This window comes from Marmota monax, unplaced genomic scaffold (assembly GCF_021218885.2).
Source record: "Marmota monax isolate L192 unplaced genomic scaffold, Marmota_monax_Labrador192_F-V1.1 WCK01_AAM20220418_F8-fsc00141, whole genome shotgun sequence".
NCBI lineage: Eukaryota > Metazoa > Chordata > Mammalia > Rodentia > Sciuridae > Marmota > Marmota monax.
The window spans coordinates 1,668,393-1,685,089 of record NW_026692981.1 but is presented as its reverse complement, the minus strand read 5'-3'; the positions used below and the strand labels follow the sequence as shown (position 1 = coordinate 1,685,089).

The 16,697-nt window shown below is 52.9% G+C and overlaps 1 long non-coding RNA gene across 1 annotated transcript; it reads left to right on the top strand.

Annotated features, from left to right (window-relative positions):
* The first annotated feature begins 674 nt into the window (after nucleotides 1-674).
* On the top strand, nucleotides 675-16,185 carry LOC124097905 (uncharacterized). The gene is made up of 3 exons (XR_006853397.1): nucleotides 675-771; nucleotides 15,258-15,403; nucleotides 15,945-16,185. It is a non-coding gene; the product is annotated as an uncharacterized LOC124097905 (long non-coding RNA).
* Nucleotides 16,186-16,697: the final 512 nt, after the last annotated feature.

Below are 16,697 nucleotides of genomic sequence, written 5' to 3'. Positions count from 1 at the left end.
GCAGACAGTGCTGTGGGCTGCACATTGTGATCCCCAACCTCAGGTTTAAAGTCCTAACCCCCACAGTGTGACGGTATCAGGACGAGGGGCTTTGGGAGGTGGACAGGTTGTGAGGCCTTATGGAAGGACAAGTACCCTTGTGAAAGGGACCCAAGCGATTGTCCTTGTCCCTCTGTCATGCAAGGATGCGGAAGATGACTGTCTCTGGAGCCAGGAGCAGGCCCTTGCACACCACGTCCTCACAGTCCCCCTCCCCAGGACTGGGGGGAGGGAACGTGGGTGTTTGTAAGTGCCTGGGCTGCACTACTGTTGCTACAGGAGGTGTGCAGCCAAGATGTCAGGAACCCAGGTTCTCTGATGGAGGAGGAGAAGGCAGGGGGGATGCCCGACAGCCCTGTGCGAGCCTCCAGGGGCAACGGAGGAGGACCAGCTGGGCGGGTTTCCCTCTATGTCCTGCGCCTCTACCTTGTTTTAAAGTCTCAGGACACTTCCCAGGGAACTGAAGAGAACCCAGTAGCACCGTTGGCCCAGAGAAGGCTGCAATAGCAAAAAAGAAAAGCCACTTCCTTGAGTAGACCCATAAGGGAGGAGAGGAGAGAAAAATATCTTGATGTCATGAAGCCACATCCGTGGGCTCTTTAGTCCCTACCCACTGATTTAAAGTTCAGGTGGCACAGGCTTCCCCACTCAGCAGGGACGCAGGAGCTGGACGTGCGTAACACCCACAGCGTGGTCACTAGCTCACTGGGTCAACTGGGGTCAGGAAGAGAGGTGAGTGGAGAAGCTCTTCCTGGGTGTGCAGAGTCAGGCACTGTATCTGGAACCTGGGGCTGTTCTAAGTGGAAACCCAGGGAGGCCTGGGAGGAAGAGCGGGCAGCATGGGAAACCTCGGCGCCTTATTGATGGGAACTGGGGCAAGCTCGCCCTCAGCCCCCACGGCCGGCCTGCGAAGAGTGGCCGGAAGACGGGACGCCATTGGAAGGAAAACACCCAGACTATGTTCAAGTAGAGGCAGGAGAAATCGGTCAGTATGATCTCTACCACTTACATCCTGTTCCTTAACTTTTGGAAACCAAGACAGTGCAAGCCGGCTCCACATGACATGAGAAAGGATGTCGATGTCCTGCTGAGGGTCCTGGCTGGCAGAGGCGAAGCACACAGCGACCTGTGGCACTGCCTCGCCTTCACCATCCTAACTGGAAACTCACGACTGCTGAAGTGACTGCGCGTCTCTCAGGACACAAGATGAAGTCACTTGTTATGTTCAGCCAGACAGGGAGCAGTGGAGGGGCTGCGGGCACTGGAGATGCTAAGGACAGTGGAGGGGCTGGGGGCAGTGGGGGACCTGGGGACAGTGGAGATGCTAAGGACACTGGAGGGGCTGGGGACAGTGGAGGGACTGAGGACAGTGGAGGGGCTGGGGACAGTGGAGGGACTGAGGACAGTGGAGGGACTGAGGACAGTGGAGGGACTGGGGACAGTGGAGGGACTGAGGGGAGTGGAGGGACTGAGAACAGTGGAGGGACTGAGGGGAGTGGAGGGACTGAGGGGAGTGGAGGGACTGAGGGGAGTGGAGGGACTGGGGACAGTGGAGGGACTGAGGGGAGTGGAGGGACTGAGGGGAGTGGAGGGACTGAGGGGAGTGGAGGGACTGAGGGGAGTGGAGGGACTGAGGGGAGTGGAGGGACTGGGGACAGTGGAGGGACTGAGGGGAGTGGAGGGACTGAGGGGAGTGGAGGGACTGAGGGGAGTGGAGGGACTGAGGGGAGTGGAGGGACTGAGGACAGTGGAGGGACTGAGGGGAGTAGAGGGACTGAGGACAGTGGAGGGACTGAGGGGAGTGGAGGGACTGAGGGGAGTGGAGGGACTGAGGACAGTGGAGGGACTGAGGGGAGTGGAGGGACTGAGGACAGTGGAGGGACTGAGGACAGTGGAGGGACTGAGGGGAGTGGAGGGACTGAGGGGAGTGGAGGGACTGAGGACAGTGGAGGGACTGAGGGGAGTGGAGGGACTGAGGGGAGTGGAGGGACTGAGGACAGTGGAGGGACTGAGGACAGTGGAGGGACTGAGGGGAGTGGAGGGACTGAGGACAGTGGAGGGACTGAGGGGAGTGGAGGGACTGAGGACAGTGGAGGGACTGAGGGGAGTGGAGGGACTGAGGACAGTGGAGGGACTGAGGACAGTGGAGGGACTGAGGACAGTGGAGGGACTCAGGGGAGTGGAGGGACTGAGGACAGTGGAGGGACTGAGGGGAGTGGAGGGACTGAGGACAGTGGAGGGACTGAGGGGAGTGGAGGGACTGAGGACAGTGGAGGGACTGAGGACAGTGGAGGGACTGAGGACAGTGGAGGGACTGAGGGGAGTAGAGGGACTGAGGACAGTGGAGGGACTGAGGGGAGTGGAGGGACTGAGGACAGTGGAGGGACTGAGGGGAGTGGAGGGACTGAGGGGAGTGGAGGGACTGAGGACAGTGGAGGGACTGAGGGGAGTGGAGGGACTGAGGGGAGTGGAGGGACTGGGGACAGTGGAGGGACTGAGGACAGTGGAGGGACTGAGGGGAGTGGAGGGACTGAGGACAGTGGAGGGACTCAGGGGAGTGGAGGGACTGGGGACAGTGGAGGGACTGAGGGGAGTGGAGGGACTGAGGACAGTGGAGGGACTGAGGGGAGTGGAGGGACTGAGGACAGTGGAGGGACTGGGGGGAGTGGAGGGACTGAGGACAGTGGAGGGACTGAGGACAGTGGAGGGACTGAGGGGAGTGGAGGGACTGGGGGGAGTAGAGGGACTGAGGACAGTGGAGGGACTGGGGGGAGTGGAGGGACTGAGGGCAGTGGAGGGACTGAGGACAGTGGAGGGACTGGGGGGAGTGGAGGGACTGAGGGGAGTGGAGTGACTGAGGACAGTGGAGGGACTGGGGGGAGTGGAGGGACTGAGGACAGTGGAGGGACTCAGGGGAGTGGAGGGACTGAGGGGAGTGGAGGGACTGAGGACAGTGGAGGGACTGAGGGGAGTGGAGGGACTGAGGACAGTGGAGGGACTGAGGACAGTGGAGGGACTGGGGGGAGTGGAGGGACTGAGGACAGTGGAGGGACTGAGGGGAGTGGAGGGACTGAGGACAGTGGAGGGACTCAGGGGAGTGGAGGGACTGAGGGGAGTGGAGGGACTGAGGACAGTGGAGGGACTGAGGGGAGTGGAGGGACTGAGGGGAGTGGAGGGACTGAGGACAGTGGAGGGACTGGGGGGAGTGGAGGGACTGAGGACAGTGGAGGGACTGAGGGGAGTGGAGGGACTGAGGACAGTGGAGGGACTGAGGGGAGTGGAGGGACTGAGGGGAGTGGAGGGACTGAGGACAGTGGAGGGACTGAGGGGAGTGGAGGGACTGAGGACATTGGAGGGACTGAGGACAGTGGAGGGACTGAGGACAGTGGAGGGACTGTGGGGAGTGGAGGGACTGAGGACAGTGGAGGGACTGGGGGGAGTGGAGGGACTGAGGAGAGTGGAGGGACTGAGGGGAGTGGAGGGACTGAGGACAGTGGAGGGACTGAGGGGAGTGGAGGGACTGGGGGCAGTGGAGGGACTGAGGACAGTGGAGGGACTGAGGACAGTGGAGGGACTCAGGGGAGTGGAGGGACTGAGGGGAGTGGAGGGACTGAGGACAGTGGAGGGACTGGGGGGAGTGGAGGGACTGAGGACAGTGGAGGGACTGAGGACAGTGGAGGGACTGGGGGGAGTGGAGGGACTGGGGGGAGTGGAGGGACTGAGGAGAGTGGAGGGACTGGGGGGAGTGGAGGGACTGAGGACAGTGGAGGGACTGAGGACAGTGGAGGGACTGGGGGGAGTGGAGGGACTGAGGGGAGTGGAGGGACTGAGGACAGTGGAGGGACTGAGGACAGTGGAGGGACTGGGGGGAGTGGAGGGACTGAGGACAGTGGAGGGACTGAGGACAGTAGAGGGACTGGGGGGAGGGGAGGGACTGAGGGGAGTGGAGGGACTGAGGACAGTGGAGGGACTGAGGACAGTGGAGGGACCGAGGGGAGTGGAGGGACTGAGGACAGTGGAGGGACTGGGGGGAGTGGAGGGACTGAGGGGAGTGGAGGGACTGAGGACAGTGGAGGGACTGAGGACAGTGGAGGGACTGGGGGGAGTGTAGGGACTGAGGGGAGTGGAGGGACTGAGGACAGTGGAGGGACTGGGGGGAGTGTAGGGACTGGGGGGAGTGTAGGGACTGAGGACAGTTGAGGGACTGAGGACAGTGGAGGGACTGGGGGGAGTGTAGGGACTGAGGGGAGTGGAGGGACTGAGGGGAGTGGAGGGACTGAGGGGAGTGGAGGGACTGAGGGGAGTGGAGGGACTGAGGACAGTGGAGGGACTGGGGGGAGTGGAGGGACTGAGGACAGTGGAGGGACTGAGGACAGTGGAGGGACTGGGGGGAGTGGAGGGACTGAGGACAGTGGAGGGACTGGGGGGAGTGTAGGGACTGAGGACAGTGGAGGGACTGAGGACAGTGGAGGGACTGAGGGGAGTGGAGGGACTGGGGGGAGTAGAGGGACTGAGGACAGTGGAGGGACTGGGGGGAGTGGAGGGACTGAGGACAGTGGAGGGACTGAGGACAGTGGAGGGACTGGGGGGAGTGGAGGGACTGAGGGGAGTGGAGGGACTGAGGACAGTGGAGGGACTGAGGACAGTGGAGGGACTGAGGACAGTGGAGGGACTGGGGGGAGTGGAGGGACTGAGGGGAGTGGAGTGACTGAGGACAGTGGAGGGACTGGGGGGAGTGGAGGGACTGAGGACAGTGGAGGGACTCAGGGGAGTGGAGGGACTGAGGGGAGTGGAGGGACTGAGGACAGTGGAGGGACTGAGGGGAGTGGAGGGACTGAGGACAGTGGAGGGACTGAGGACAGTGGAGGGACTGGGGGGAGTGGAGGGACTGAGGACAGTGGAGGGACTGAGGGGAGTGGAGGGACTGAGGACAGTGGAGGGACTCAGGGGAGTGGAGGGACTGAGGGGAGTGGAGGGACTGAGGACAGTGGAGGGACTGAGGGGAGTGGAGGGACTGAGGGGAGTGGAGGGACTGAGGACAGTGGAGGGACTGGGGGGAGTGGAGGGACTGAGGACAGTGGAGGGACTGAGGGGAGTGGAGGGACTGAGGACAGTGGAGGGACTGAGGGGAGTGGAGGGACTGAGGGGAGTGGAGGGACTGAGGACAGTGGAGGGACTGAGGGGAGTGGAGGGACTGAGGACATTGGAGGGACTGAGGACAGTGGAGGGACTGAGGACAGTGGAGGGACTGTGGGGAGTGGAGGGACTGAGGACAGTGGAGGGACTGGGGGGAGTGGAGGGACTGAGGACAGTGGAGGGACTGAGGGGAGTGGAGGGACTGAGGACAGTGGAGGGACTGAGGGGAGTGGAGGGACTGGGGGCAGTGGAGGGACTGAGGACAGTGGAGGGACTGAGGACAGTGGAGGGACTCAGGGGAGTGGAGGGACTGAGGGGAGTGGAGGGACTGAGGACAGTGGAGGGACTGGGGGGAGTGGAGGGACTGAGGACAGTGGAGGGACTGAGGACAGTGGAGGGACTGGGGGGAGTGGAGGGACTGGGGGGAGTGGAGGGACTGAGGACAGTGGAGGGACTGGGGGGAGTGGAGGGACTGAGGACAGTGGAGGGACTGAGGACAGTGGAGGGACTGGGGGGAGTGGAGGGACTGAGGGGAGTGGAGGGACTGAGGACAGTGGAGGGACTGAGGACAGTGGAGGGACTGGGGGGAGTGGAGGGACTGAGGACAGTGGAGGGACTGAGGACAGTAGAGGGACTGGGGGGAGTGGAGGGACTGAGGGGAGTGGAGGGACTGAGGACAGTGGAGGGACTGAGGACAGTGGAGGGACCGAGGGGAGTGGAGGGACTGAGGACAGTGGAGGGACTGGGGGGAGTGGAGGGACTGAGGGGAGTGGAGGGACTGAGGACAGTGGAGGGACTGAGGACAGTGGAGGGACTGGGGGGAGTGTAGGGACTGAGGGGAGTGGAGGGACTGAGGACAGTGGAGGGACTGGGGGGAGTGTAGGGACTGGGGGGAGTGTAGGGACTGAGGACAGTTGAGGGACTGAGGACAGTGGAGGGACTGGGGGGAGTGTAGGGACTGAGGGGAGTGGAGGGACTGAGGGGAGTGGAGGGACTGAGGACAGTGGAGGGACTGAGGACAGTGGAGGGACTGGGGGGAGTGGAGGGACTGAGGGGAGTGGAGGGACTGAGGGGAGTGGAGGGACTGAGGACAGTGGAGGGACTGGGGGGAGTGGAGGGACTGAGGACAGTGGAGGGACTGAGGACAGTGGAGGGACTGGGGGGAGTGGAGGGACTGAGGACAGTGGAGGGACTGGGGGGAGTGTAGGGACTGAGGACAGTGGAGGGACTGAGGGGAGTGGAGGGACTGGGGACAGTGTAGGGGCTGGGGCGCTGGAGGGGCTGGGGGCAGTGGAGGGGCTGGCGGCCTGGAGATGTGGGGTGGTGGAGATGCAGGGCCCTTGGAGCTCTTGAGGCCTTGGAGCGGCTGGCGAGTGGAGCTGATTGCTGAGCAGGTCAGGAGTCCAGGTCTGTGGTGGTGGTGCAGTCAGCTGTAGCACAGCTGGGAAAGCAGCCCCCCGAGGCTGGGCAGGGAGGTCAGGCTGGGCGGGAGGTCACAGGGCAAGGCCAGCCTGAGCACCTCAGCAAGACCCTGTCTGTAAATAAGGAGCCCTGGGAATGTGGCCAGTGACGGAGCAGCTGGGTCAACCCCCAGGACCAGGAGAAAGAACAAATTAAGTGAAAAGCTTTGCCTCGGGGAAGGGACCCGTGTCCTGAGAGCCCAGGTTTTCCCTGTCCTCAGAGTGTTCCCCACCTCTGAGCAGTCCAGTGGGAAGTGGCAGCTGACCGGGGAACCCCAGTGGAAGTGAAGTCTCCTCCGGGAGGAGCGGCCACAGCCCGTGGGCGAGGGAGCGGCACAGAGCACTCCCTGGAGGAGGGACTCCCATCCTTTAGAGTCCAGGCACCCCAGGGGAGAAGTGTCCAGCTTTTTCTGGAGGATGGGAACCTCCATTTCCTACTAGAGGAGCACCCCTCCAGAGAGGCCACCTTTCCTAAATGAGGGGCACCCATTCCCTGGAAGAGGGGCCCCCTGAGACCCCATCCTCCTGGAGGAGCAGTGCCCCTCGCCCCTAGAGAAGCCGCCTGCTTGGAAGGCGACACCAACCCTAAGTAAAGGGCACCACTCGAGAAGGTGACCAACCCCTACAGGAGGGACCCCCATGCCCTAAAGAAGGAGCACACCCAATAGGAGAATCACATCTCTCCAGGAAGTTGGGGTGCATGACCCATCTCTAGAGGAGGGGCACCCCATGAAAGGGCCCCCCATCCCTCCTGGATTCCAGGCACATCCATATCAGAAGAGAGGGACCCCCTGAAAACTTGACCCCATCCCTCGAGGATACAGGGCACAGGCCCCATCCCTAAGTTTTGGGTCACACCAGAGCCTTTTTCTACGCCTTTGAGAATCACTGGCCTGCACCCAAACATCAGGAACCTCGAACAAACGAGTGTTGAAAGTTTTTATATTAAAGGAAACATTAAGCCTTTTAGTAAAGAAATAAACAATAATGTACCATTGCCAGTTTCTTAGTTTTAAAAAATATTCCATGGTCATACAAGGTGCTAAAAATGAGGGGAACAGACTGAGAGGAGTGCGGGAGGTCTGACTAGCCCATCATCCATTGCTGTGACAAACTAACACAGGTGAGGTAATGAATGAAGAAAAGAGGTTATATAGCTCTCAGTTTTAGAGTTCAAAAGTTCAAAGTAGCTTGGCGTTGGCTCTGAAGAGGGCTCCTCTGGTTGTGTTGTATTCTGCCAAGGGGAATCCTGGCAGGAGGGCATGTGGGAGGAGGTGGCATGGCACGATAGGAAGCCAGGCAAATAGAGACGGATAGCCTTGCTTTTGCTTGTGTGAGTGTGAGTGTGTGAGTGTGAGTTGTGTGTGTGTGTGTGTGTGTGTGGTGCTGGAGGCAGAACCCAGAGCCTCGCACATGGAAGGCAAGTGCTCTACCCCCAGCTACGCCCTGTCCTGTCTTGCTCTTTTAAAACAACTTTCTTGAAAGAACTAACCGGGATCCCCTGGGAACTTCCTCAGTCTCTCCTGAGGCAGCACCCCGGGGCCCTGGGACCTCCCAGTAGGCCTTCCCCTTAAAGTACCCCCTCTTTCTTAACTGGATGCCCTAGGGCTGAAGTTTCCAATGCAGGGAATTTGGGGGAGCAAATGACATTCAAACCGTGGCAGAAACTGCATATTCTCTTGGTAATTTTAAATCTGAAATTATTCCAAAGTAGTTGATTAAAAATAAACAAATGAAAATGCCCTTGTGAGCACTCAGCTGGACAAGGCTGCGGCCTTCTTGGGTCATAACGGCTTGAGTGCCCCCTAGCGGCCCTCGCTGGCTTTCCCTGCAGTTTCTCAGCGAACCATCTTCCAGGGCAGGGGGCTGTGCCGTGGGACCCCCTGGCTCCAGTTATGCCCCAGACTCTTGAATATCAGCTTCAGACAAACCAGGTGTGCTACAGACAGGTAAGGTCACTTTGTCCTAACCCCTAGGTTGTCCCTCCTTCTAACAGATACTTTGAGTATTGAACTGGTCTCTCTCTGCCCAGAACCACTCTGTGTCAGTGCGTGCCCCACTCAGTGGCCCTCTGTCCAGTCCTGGATCTGTCCCTCTCCCTTGGACGCCCTCGGGCTGGTCTGCACACCCTGAGCCGGCTGTTCTGGGACGTCCCTGCTGCCGCAGGTGGAGGTTGGCCTCTGTGCGTGGGAGAGGCTCCCACGTCATGGCCCCTCAGGATGGGATTCTGGCCCTGGCTCTCCTTTCCCTGTGGCACATTTTGAACAGAGCTTCCTTTATCCTTTGTCCCGGCCCCTCCCGGCTGCTTCTTCCAGCCCCTGGGAAACCATTTCCACCTAGTTAAGACTGTAAGGTTGAAGCAAGTGGAATTGACTTGCCCACACCTAAGATTTGGCTTCAAATGTGTTACTATGCTCTGTGTGCACACCCACCATGGCGGTCGCACAACACAAGGCATGGTGGGGCAGAGGCCTAAGGGGAGGAGAATCTTTGGGCTCATCAGCTTTATTTGAAATACCACGTAAGAGCACAGCTGAATATTTTTTAGAGAATCTTTTTTAATTGTGCTCTGCCATGCTTAAGAAGTAACTATTAGGAAGAGCAATTTTTAAAATTATTTTATTGTGAGTGTTGGGCATTTTTAAAACCCTCTGCTAAAAGAGTATGAAGGAAGGAGGAGAAACAGTCCCTTTGTGAGGGAACTCAGAGGCGGGCGTCGTGTGAGGGTGGCTTCAAGCTTCGTCTGGGTAAGATTCCAATCGTACTCTTCCTTATCATGCCAGAGAGGCTGACAACCTGTATTTTACGGCTCAGAAAGGAAAATTCAAAGCACAACCTGCTTCTGAGGCGGACCTGAGGAGCTCTAAAAGAACAAGGGCAGTGGAACGTCTCCTGTTTTCTTCTCTTTGAGAACCGCTAACCCGGGGTTTGTTTGGAAACAGTTGAAACCGCACTGGCCCTTTACTTACCCACACAATGGCCTCTCGAGCACGGCTTCTGCCAACGCCCAGTCATCCTGCAGCTTCAGCATGGGCCTGTAGGTCCTGGCCTAGAGTTTGGTCTCCCTCCACCCCAGCACTGGGCAGTGTCCCAAGACAGCCGTGGCTGACACATATTGCAGGCTGTCACTCCTGTGGACAATTCAAAAGTTGACCCCCAAGAAGAGGTCAAACAGGGGTGACTAGAGGCTGGGAGGGGGGGACAGGAGATGGAGCAAGGTCGGAAGAGCTGGACAGTGGGTAAGGTCCAGGTCACACAGTGCTGCAGGAGACTCCGGTTTACCTCTGATGCACTTTGCAGAGAACTAGAGTCAAGGAGCCTTGAAGCTTTAAACATAAAGAAATGATGGGAGGACCAGGGCTGGGGTGTGGCACAGTGGTAGAGCGCTGGCCTAGCATGTGTGAGGCACTGGGTTCGAGTCTCAGCACCACATATAAGTAAATGAATAAAATAAAAGTCCATTGACAACTAATATATATATATATATATATATATATATATATAAATATTTTTTTAAAAAAGAAAAGAGATGGAAATGCTAATTACTCTGATGTGATCAATACACATTTTGTGCATGTATTGAGATATCACTCTGTGCCCACAAATAAGTACAATGAAGAAGAAAAGATATTTAATATATCAATAAAGACACCACGAATGGCACCACCACTATGGGCACAGGGTAGAAAGGAAGCCACTGACATCTGGTAGGAGATGCTGCCAGGTGTCCTGCAGTGCCCCGGACGCCCCCACAGCAAGGAAAGGTCCAGGCCTAAATGCCAACAGTGCCGTGGCGAGAGACCTGGGTGATGCGGTCAGAGCAGTACCTGTGTGGGTGCAGATCAGGTGTCCCCAGCAGAGCAACAAGGAACTGCCCCACTGGTCCCCAGTGAGGAGTGGTCTCAAAACCCCTCCAGAGGGTCTTCCTGGCCCAGGGCATCTCATTTTTCTCCTGAGTCCTGGAGGCCAGGACTCTAAATATCGTGGTTCTACATTTCAGTCATTGCTAGTCAGAAAACCTTTGCATGGCAAAATATCTTAACATTTCTGTTTCTTCCTTCCTGGCTGGAAAGTGACAGATTTGATTCAGAGGGACCGAGGTCCCTCCCTCTTTGCACAAGTGACAGTTCTCAGCTTAACTTTTTACCCCATAGTCCATATGGCACCGTCTTCTGTGGGCAAAGCACATGAGCCAGCAACGTTTCACTTACAACACCAGGAGTCCCGGAGGCCCTGAAGCCCCGCTCTGGACCCTCTAAGAGCACCAGGGTCCAGATAAAGTACCTGAGCCACAGTGCCTCACTCTGGGTCTATGTGGACACGATCAGAATCAGCTGTGTTCTCCCAACTACGAGCACCTAGGTGCGGCCACGCCAGCTCACCTGTCCCTTTTTCGACTGCTGGCTTGGCTATGCTGCTACCGCCCTTTCACTGAAAGCGTTCGGCTACTCTCCTGGCTTTGGAGAAGCTGATCCACCTGCAGGTGCTCTCGCCCACTAGAGTGGACCAGAACTGCTGTCCTCCTTCCCTGGCAGTGCTGTGGCAGGTCCCTCAGCCTTTGAGAGCTGCCAACCATATGTCCCTGGAGCCCTCTGGCACACAGAGAACCCCTGCTTTACGGAGCTTCAGGGGCTCAGTGGAGTGCTTGCTTAGCTCCCAGTCCCCAGGACCACACACACACACACACACACACACACACACTCACAATCTTAGGAAGGACCACTGAGGAGTCTTCTGTTAGACCTCTGCTACGTCAGGATGCATGGAGAATGGCCATCACTGCCCAGAAGGGCCCTACCTGTGAGCAGAGCCTGAAGATGTAGAACTGCGCAGCTCAATGAGGTGGCTTCCTGCCACGCACAGCCACGGAGCACTTAGATGCTGCTCCTTGGAACTAGGTATGCTCAGAGCACATTCAGAATTCATAGTATTAGAAGGGAGCACAAATAGCTCGTTAGTAATTATCATATTACCAGGTGTTGTGGTGCACACCTGTCATCCCAGCTACTCAAACTGCAAACCACAACAGCAGCAATAATAATGACTTTTATATTGATTACATGTTGAAATGAGAGTTATTTTATATATAATTGGGTTAAATAAAATATTTTTCCACTTTTATTTTAGGTTTTATATTTCACTTTTTTATTGGTGCGTTATAGCTGTACATGATGATGGGATTTGCTGTTACATGCACACAATGTAGCAGTACAATTTGGCCAGTACACCTCCCTAGCACCCCCTCCCCATCTTCCACCCCTTGGTCCCTCTCCTCTGCTGATCTACCTTTGATTTTCATGAGACCCACCCCACCTTTCTTTTCCTTTTTCTTCTCCAACTTTTATATCAGAGAAAGCATACAACCCTTGGCCTCCTGAGATGGGCTTATTTCACTTAACATAAAAGTCTCAATTCCATCCAGTTTTCTGCAAATGACATAATTTAATTTTTATTTGTGGCTGAATAAAACTCCACTGTGTGTATATATACCACATTTTCTTACCCATTCATCCATTGATAGACATCTATGTTTGTTCCATGATTTGTCTATGGTGAACTGTGCTGCTATAAACATGGGTGTGCATTTATCACTATAGTAAGATGACTTTAGTTCTTCAGGATAAATAAAAAGAAGTGGTGGAGCTGGGTCATGTGTTGGTTTCATGCCTCGTCTTTTGAGAAACCTCTACACTGATCTCCACAGTGGTCATACTAACTTATAATCCCAACAGTGGACAAGTGTCCTTTTCCTCCACATCCTCTCCAGTATTTTCCGTTGTTTTATTCTTGATGACTGCCGTTCTGACTGGTGTGAGATGAAATCTCAGTGCAGTTTGATTTGCATTTCCTTAATTACTAATGATATTGAGCATTTTTTCATATATTTGTTGGCCATTTGTATCTCTTCTTTTAAGAAGTGTCTGTTTAATTCATTTGCCCACTTATTAACTAGGTTATTCAATTTTTTTGGTGTAAAGTTTTTTGAGTTCTTTATATATTCTAGATAGTAATCCTCTGCCAGAAGAATAACTAGCAAAGATTTTTCTTCCATTCTCTAGGTTTTCTTCTAGGAGTACATAGTTTCTGGTCTAAATCTGGGGCCTTTAATCCATTTTCAGCTGATTTTTGTGCAGGGTGAGAGATAAGGGTCTAGTTAAATTCTTCCACATATGAATAACAAGTTTTCCCAGAATCATTTGTTAAAAAGGTTCGAAGCTCTTGGGCACGGGCTAAAAGTTTCTCAGGCCACCTCGTCCACGCCCAGCAGAGGCCAGAGAATGCCCGTGGGGGTGGCTCATAGTGTGAGCGCCAAGTTCACAGGAGGAAGACGCCCTTGGAAATGCCACCATGAATCGGAACGTTCATTTGCACCCACACACGACTTTAAAAAGAAATCTCTGCTTATCGCAGCCAACAGATAGTTAGCATCCGAGACAGAGTTCTGTGGGTTGTTTTATTTTTTTAATTAAATCTCCTAAAATGACCTACAAGAGGGAAGAATCGGTGAGTCTGGACAATGAGGCCTGTAATATGGTGGAGGAGCTGAGGGAGAAAGCATCTCTCCTTCAGAGTTAACTGCAATGTGAGACACAGCGCATCTAGTAGGAGAGCCTTGTTGAATCACAGTCTCCACACACCAGGCTCAGTGGATGGCGCATGCCTGTAATCCCAGTGGCTTGGGAGGCTGAGGCAGGAGGATCACAAATCCAAGGCCAGCCTCAGCAACTTAGTGAGACTCTGTCCTAAAACAAAAATAAAAAGGCTGGGGATGTTATTCAGTGGTAAAGTACCCCTGGGTTCAATTCTCAGTAGAGAGAGAGAGAGAGAGAGAGAGAGAGAGAGAGAGAAAGTCTCAAAAGTCTATTAAAAAATGAAAACCATGGGCCAGAGCTGTAGCTCAGTGGTAGAGGACTTGCCTAGCATGCATGAGACCCTGGGTTCCATCCCCAGCACCACAAAAAAAATGTTCTTTATAAAAAGAAAAGACATTAGTATGGCAGAAAGACACTGGGAAAAAATGCAAAATACAAATGTTGATGTGTTTGCATACTTCACATGCATAGTAATGCATAATAATTGTGGCAATGAGAGCCGTGTGTGTGTGTGTGTGTGTGTCTGTGCACGCGTGTGCGCATGCACATGCATATACACACACTCACAAAGAAAAGAAATGTATACATATAGGTACATTCTCCAAAATGCACAGAAACTGAATGTTTTGGATATTGGCTTCCTAAAGCTAAAACATATATCATTACAAATAATTATTATTTTTTTCTGTCAAAGTGACTCATAATCATTAGAAAGTCCAATAAAGCAGAAAAAGTAGCAATGCTATACACACATACTAACACCCCTACATCTCAGATTTATCTCAGTAATATTGTGGAGCTGGGTGTGGTGATGCACACCTCATGCCTCATGAGATCAGTGGTGATCTCAGCTGTTCAGGAGGCTGAGGCAGAAGGATCACAAGTTTGAGGCAAGACTGGGCAACTTAGTGAGGCCCTGTCTCAAAATAAAAAGACCTGGGGTTTAACTCAGTGGTAGAGCACACCTGGGTTCAATCCCCAGTAACAACCAAAAAATGATACACACATATAATTATAGATATACCCATATACATATCTATATCTATAATATACCTTTAGATCAGAGTGTTTTTGTTTTTAAAAATGGAATCGTACTATACATACTGTTTATACCTTGAATTTTTTCACAATGGCATGTCACAAATAATAACCAAATGTTGACTATTTGAAGGCATTGTAATTTTAATGAAAATATAGTATTTCATCATATATATGCATCATAATTATTTAAATTGATTTTTCTATTGTAGGATTTTAAGAAGTTTCCAATTTTGATATTAAAATGATGCAATAAGCATCTATATATAAATTTTACTCATATCTGATAATATCTTCGGAATAAACTTTTAGAGGTAAAAGCTTAGTTAATGGAGCAAATATAAAAAATTATGTTAGAATTATAATTGTGATTAATATAAATCAATAGGACATATCGAGAAGTATGTGACAGTTGTTCATAATGTGCTCTGTGAGCACTTTGAGTGACGTGTGTGCTTATCAATGTCTGGGAAAACTGAAGAACAAACTGTCCCCCAAAAGTCTCAGAAAGCAGAACTGGCACTTTGGTTCTGGTCCCCAGGGCCTCCCTGGCTTTCCTGGTGATAAAGAGATTATTGCCATATCCCACTAGCAGAGCAAACAGTAAAATATGCATTCTGAAATATCTGCTCTCTATCTGGCAGGGACTTGGAATTTTAAAACATTTTCAAAATATTTCAGAACCATAAAATACAATAAGCTGTGAATTGAGAATTAATTGGGATTTTCTTTATCCCTGGTACTGATCAGTTTTTTAAGAGCAAAAGAGAAAGTGATTCAAAGAATATAATTGTTAGTTTTGAATAATGCTCCTGTGTGCTGCTGCTTAGGAAGGATACCAGACGACCTCTGGTGACCCTTGCAAGCCCAGTAAATCCAGCTTTTAGATGCCGTGAGTTGAACTTGGAGGACTCGTCACCCATTGCTCAATCTAACCCTCTCCACCCTACCATGCATTTTCTCCATGGCTTAGTTTTCATGTTGTTGACAGAATATCCACCAACACTTCACTGAGGTGTTATGGCGTGCTTCTAAACCAGCCTTGATCTAACAACAATGGAGACAAAGGAGAAGAATGCCACATTCATGATAATCAACATCGCCAGAAGCATGCAACATCCTTAAACATTTTTAAAAGTAAGTCTTCTGGGACACACAGTAATCCCAGCAACTAAGGAGGCCGAGGCAAGAGGAGCACAAGGTCAAGGCCAGTTTCAGCAACTTAGTGAGACCCTGTCTCAAAATAGAAATAAAAAGGGCTGTGGGTATAGCTTAGTGGTAAAGAGCCCTGAGTATCCAATAGGAAGGAAGGAAGGAAGGAAGGAAGGAAGGAAGGAAGGAAGGAAGGAAGGAAGGAAGGAAGGAAGGAAGGAAGAGGGTGAAAGGAAAAAAGAAAAAGAAAGTCTTGATTTAAAATCCAAAGCCAGGATTGACTGACTTCACCTGAAAGTCTAAGGAAATTTCTCAGATGCCTTAAATGCAAGGAAAGCCAGTGTGAAATCCTCTCCAGGAGAAACGAAAGAAAAGCTATCACAATGCAGTGTGTTATTTACCCTCTCCAGTCTGTCAAGCTGGGGTTTTATAACTTCACAAAATCCTCGTTTTCCACAGGAGTCTATTGCTCCAACTCTCCCTCTGTAAATGTGTAAACAACTATGATTATCTGATCACTTTGCAGGGTTGTGTGTGTGAAAGATGGGGACCGCAAAGACACCCGTCGGCTGGCTCCCCAGAATCCACGCCCACTCAACCCCTGCCCAGATCCCCACTTGGACTGCAGATTGCTTGCTACCCTTCCGCTAACCAGCCTGTTTCAGAGACGGAAGTGACCACCTGCCCCGGATCAAGGAACGCATTCTACTGCACTGCCTGGAGTGGGGGTGTGAGGCTGAGGGTGGGGTCTACGTCAAGAGTGGATTTCAGGGCTGGGGATGTGGCTCAAGCAGTAGCGCGCTTGCCTGGCATGCGTGCGGCCTGGGTTCGACCCTCAGCACCACATACAAACAAAGATGTTGTGTCCGCCGAAAACTAAAAAATAAATATAAAAAAATTCTCTCTCTCTCTCTCTCTCTCTCTCTCTCTCTCTCTCTCTCTCTCTCAAAACAAAACAAAAAAAAAAAACAAAACAAAAAAAAAAAAAGAGTGGATTTCAGGGGAGAGAGGAACTACGAGTGTGAGTGTGTGTGTGTGTGTGTGTGTGTGCGCCCATGCATGCACTACGGCTTGAACAGGTGGCCTTGTCCATGCTCAGCAAGTTCTCACCATTGACCCCCACCCAGTCCCACATAAAGCATTTTTTGAGACGGGGTCTCACTTTGTTGTCCAGGTTGGGATAGAAAGTCTTTTTAAATTACAAAGTGCTTTAAATAAAAGGTTGTCCCTTATTCGATAGCTAATCAATGCTGAACCTTGCAGGAAGTGGGTTGGACAG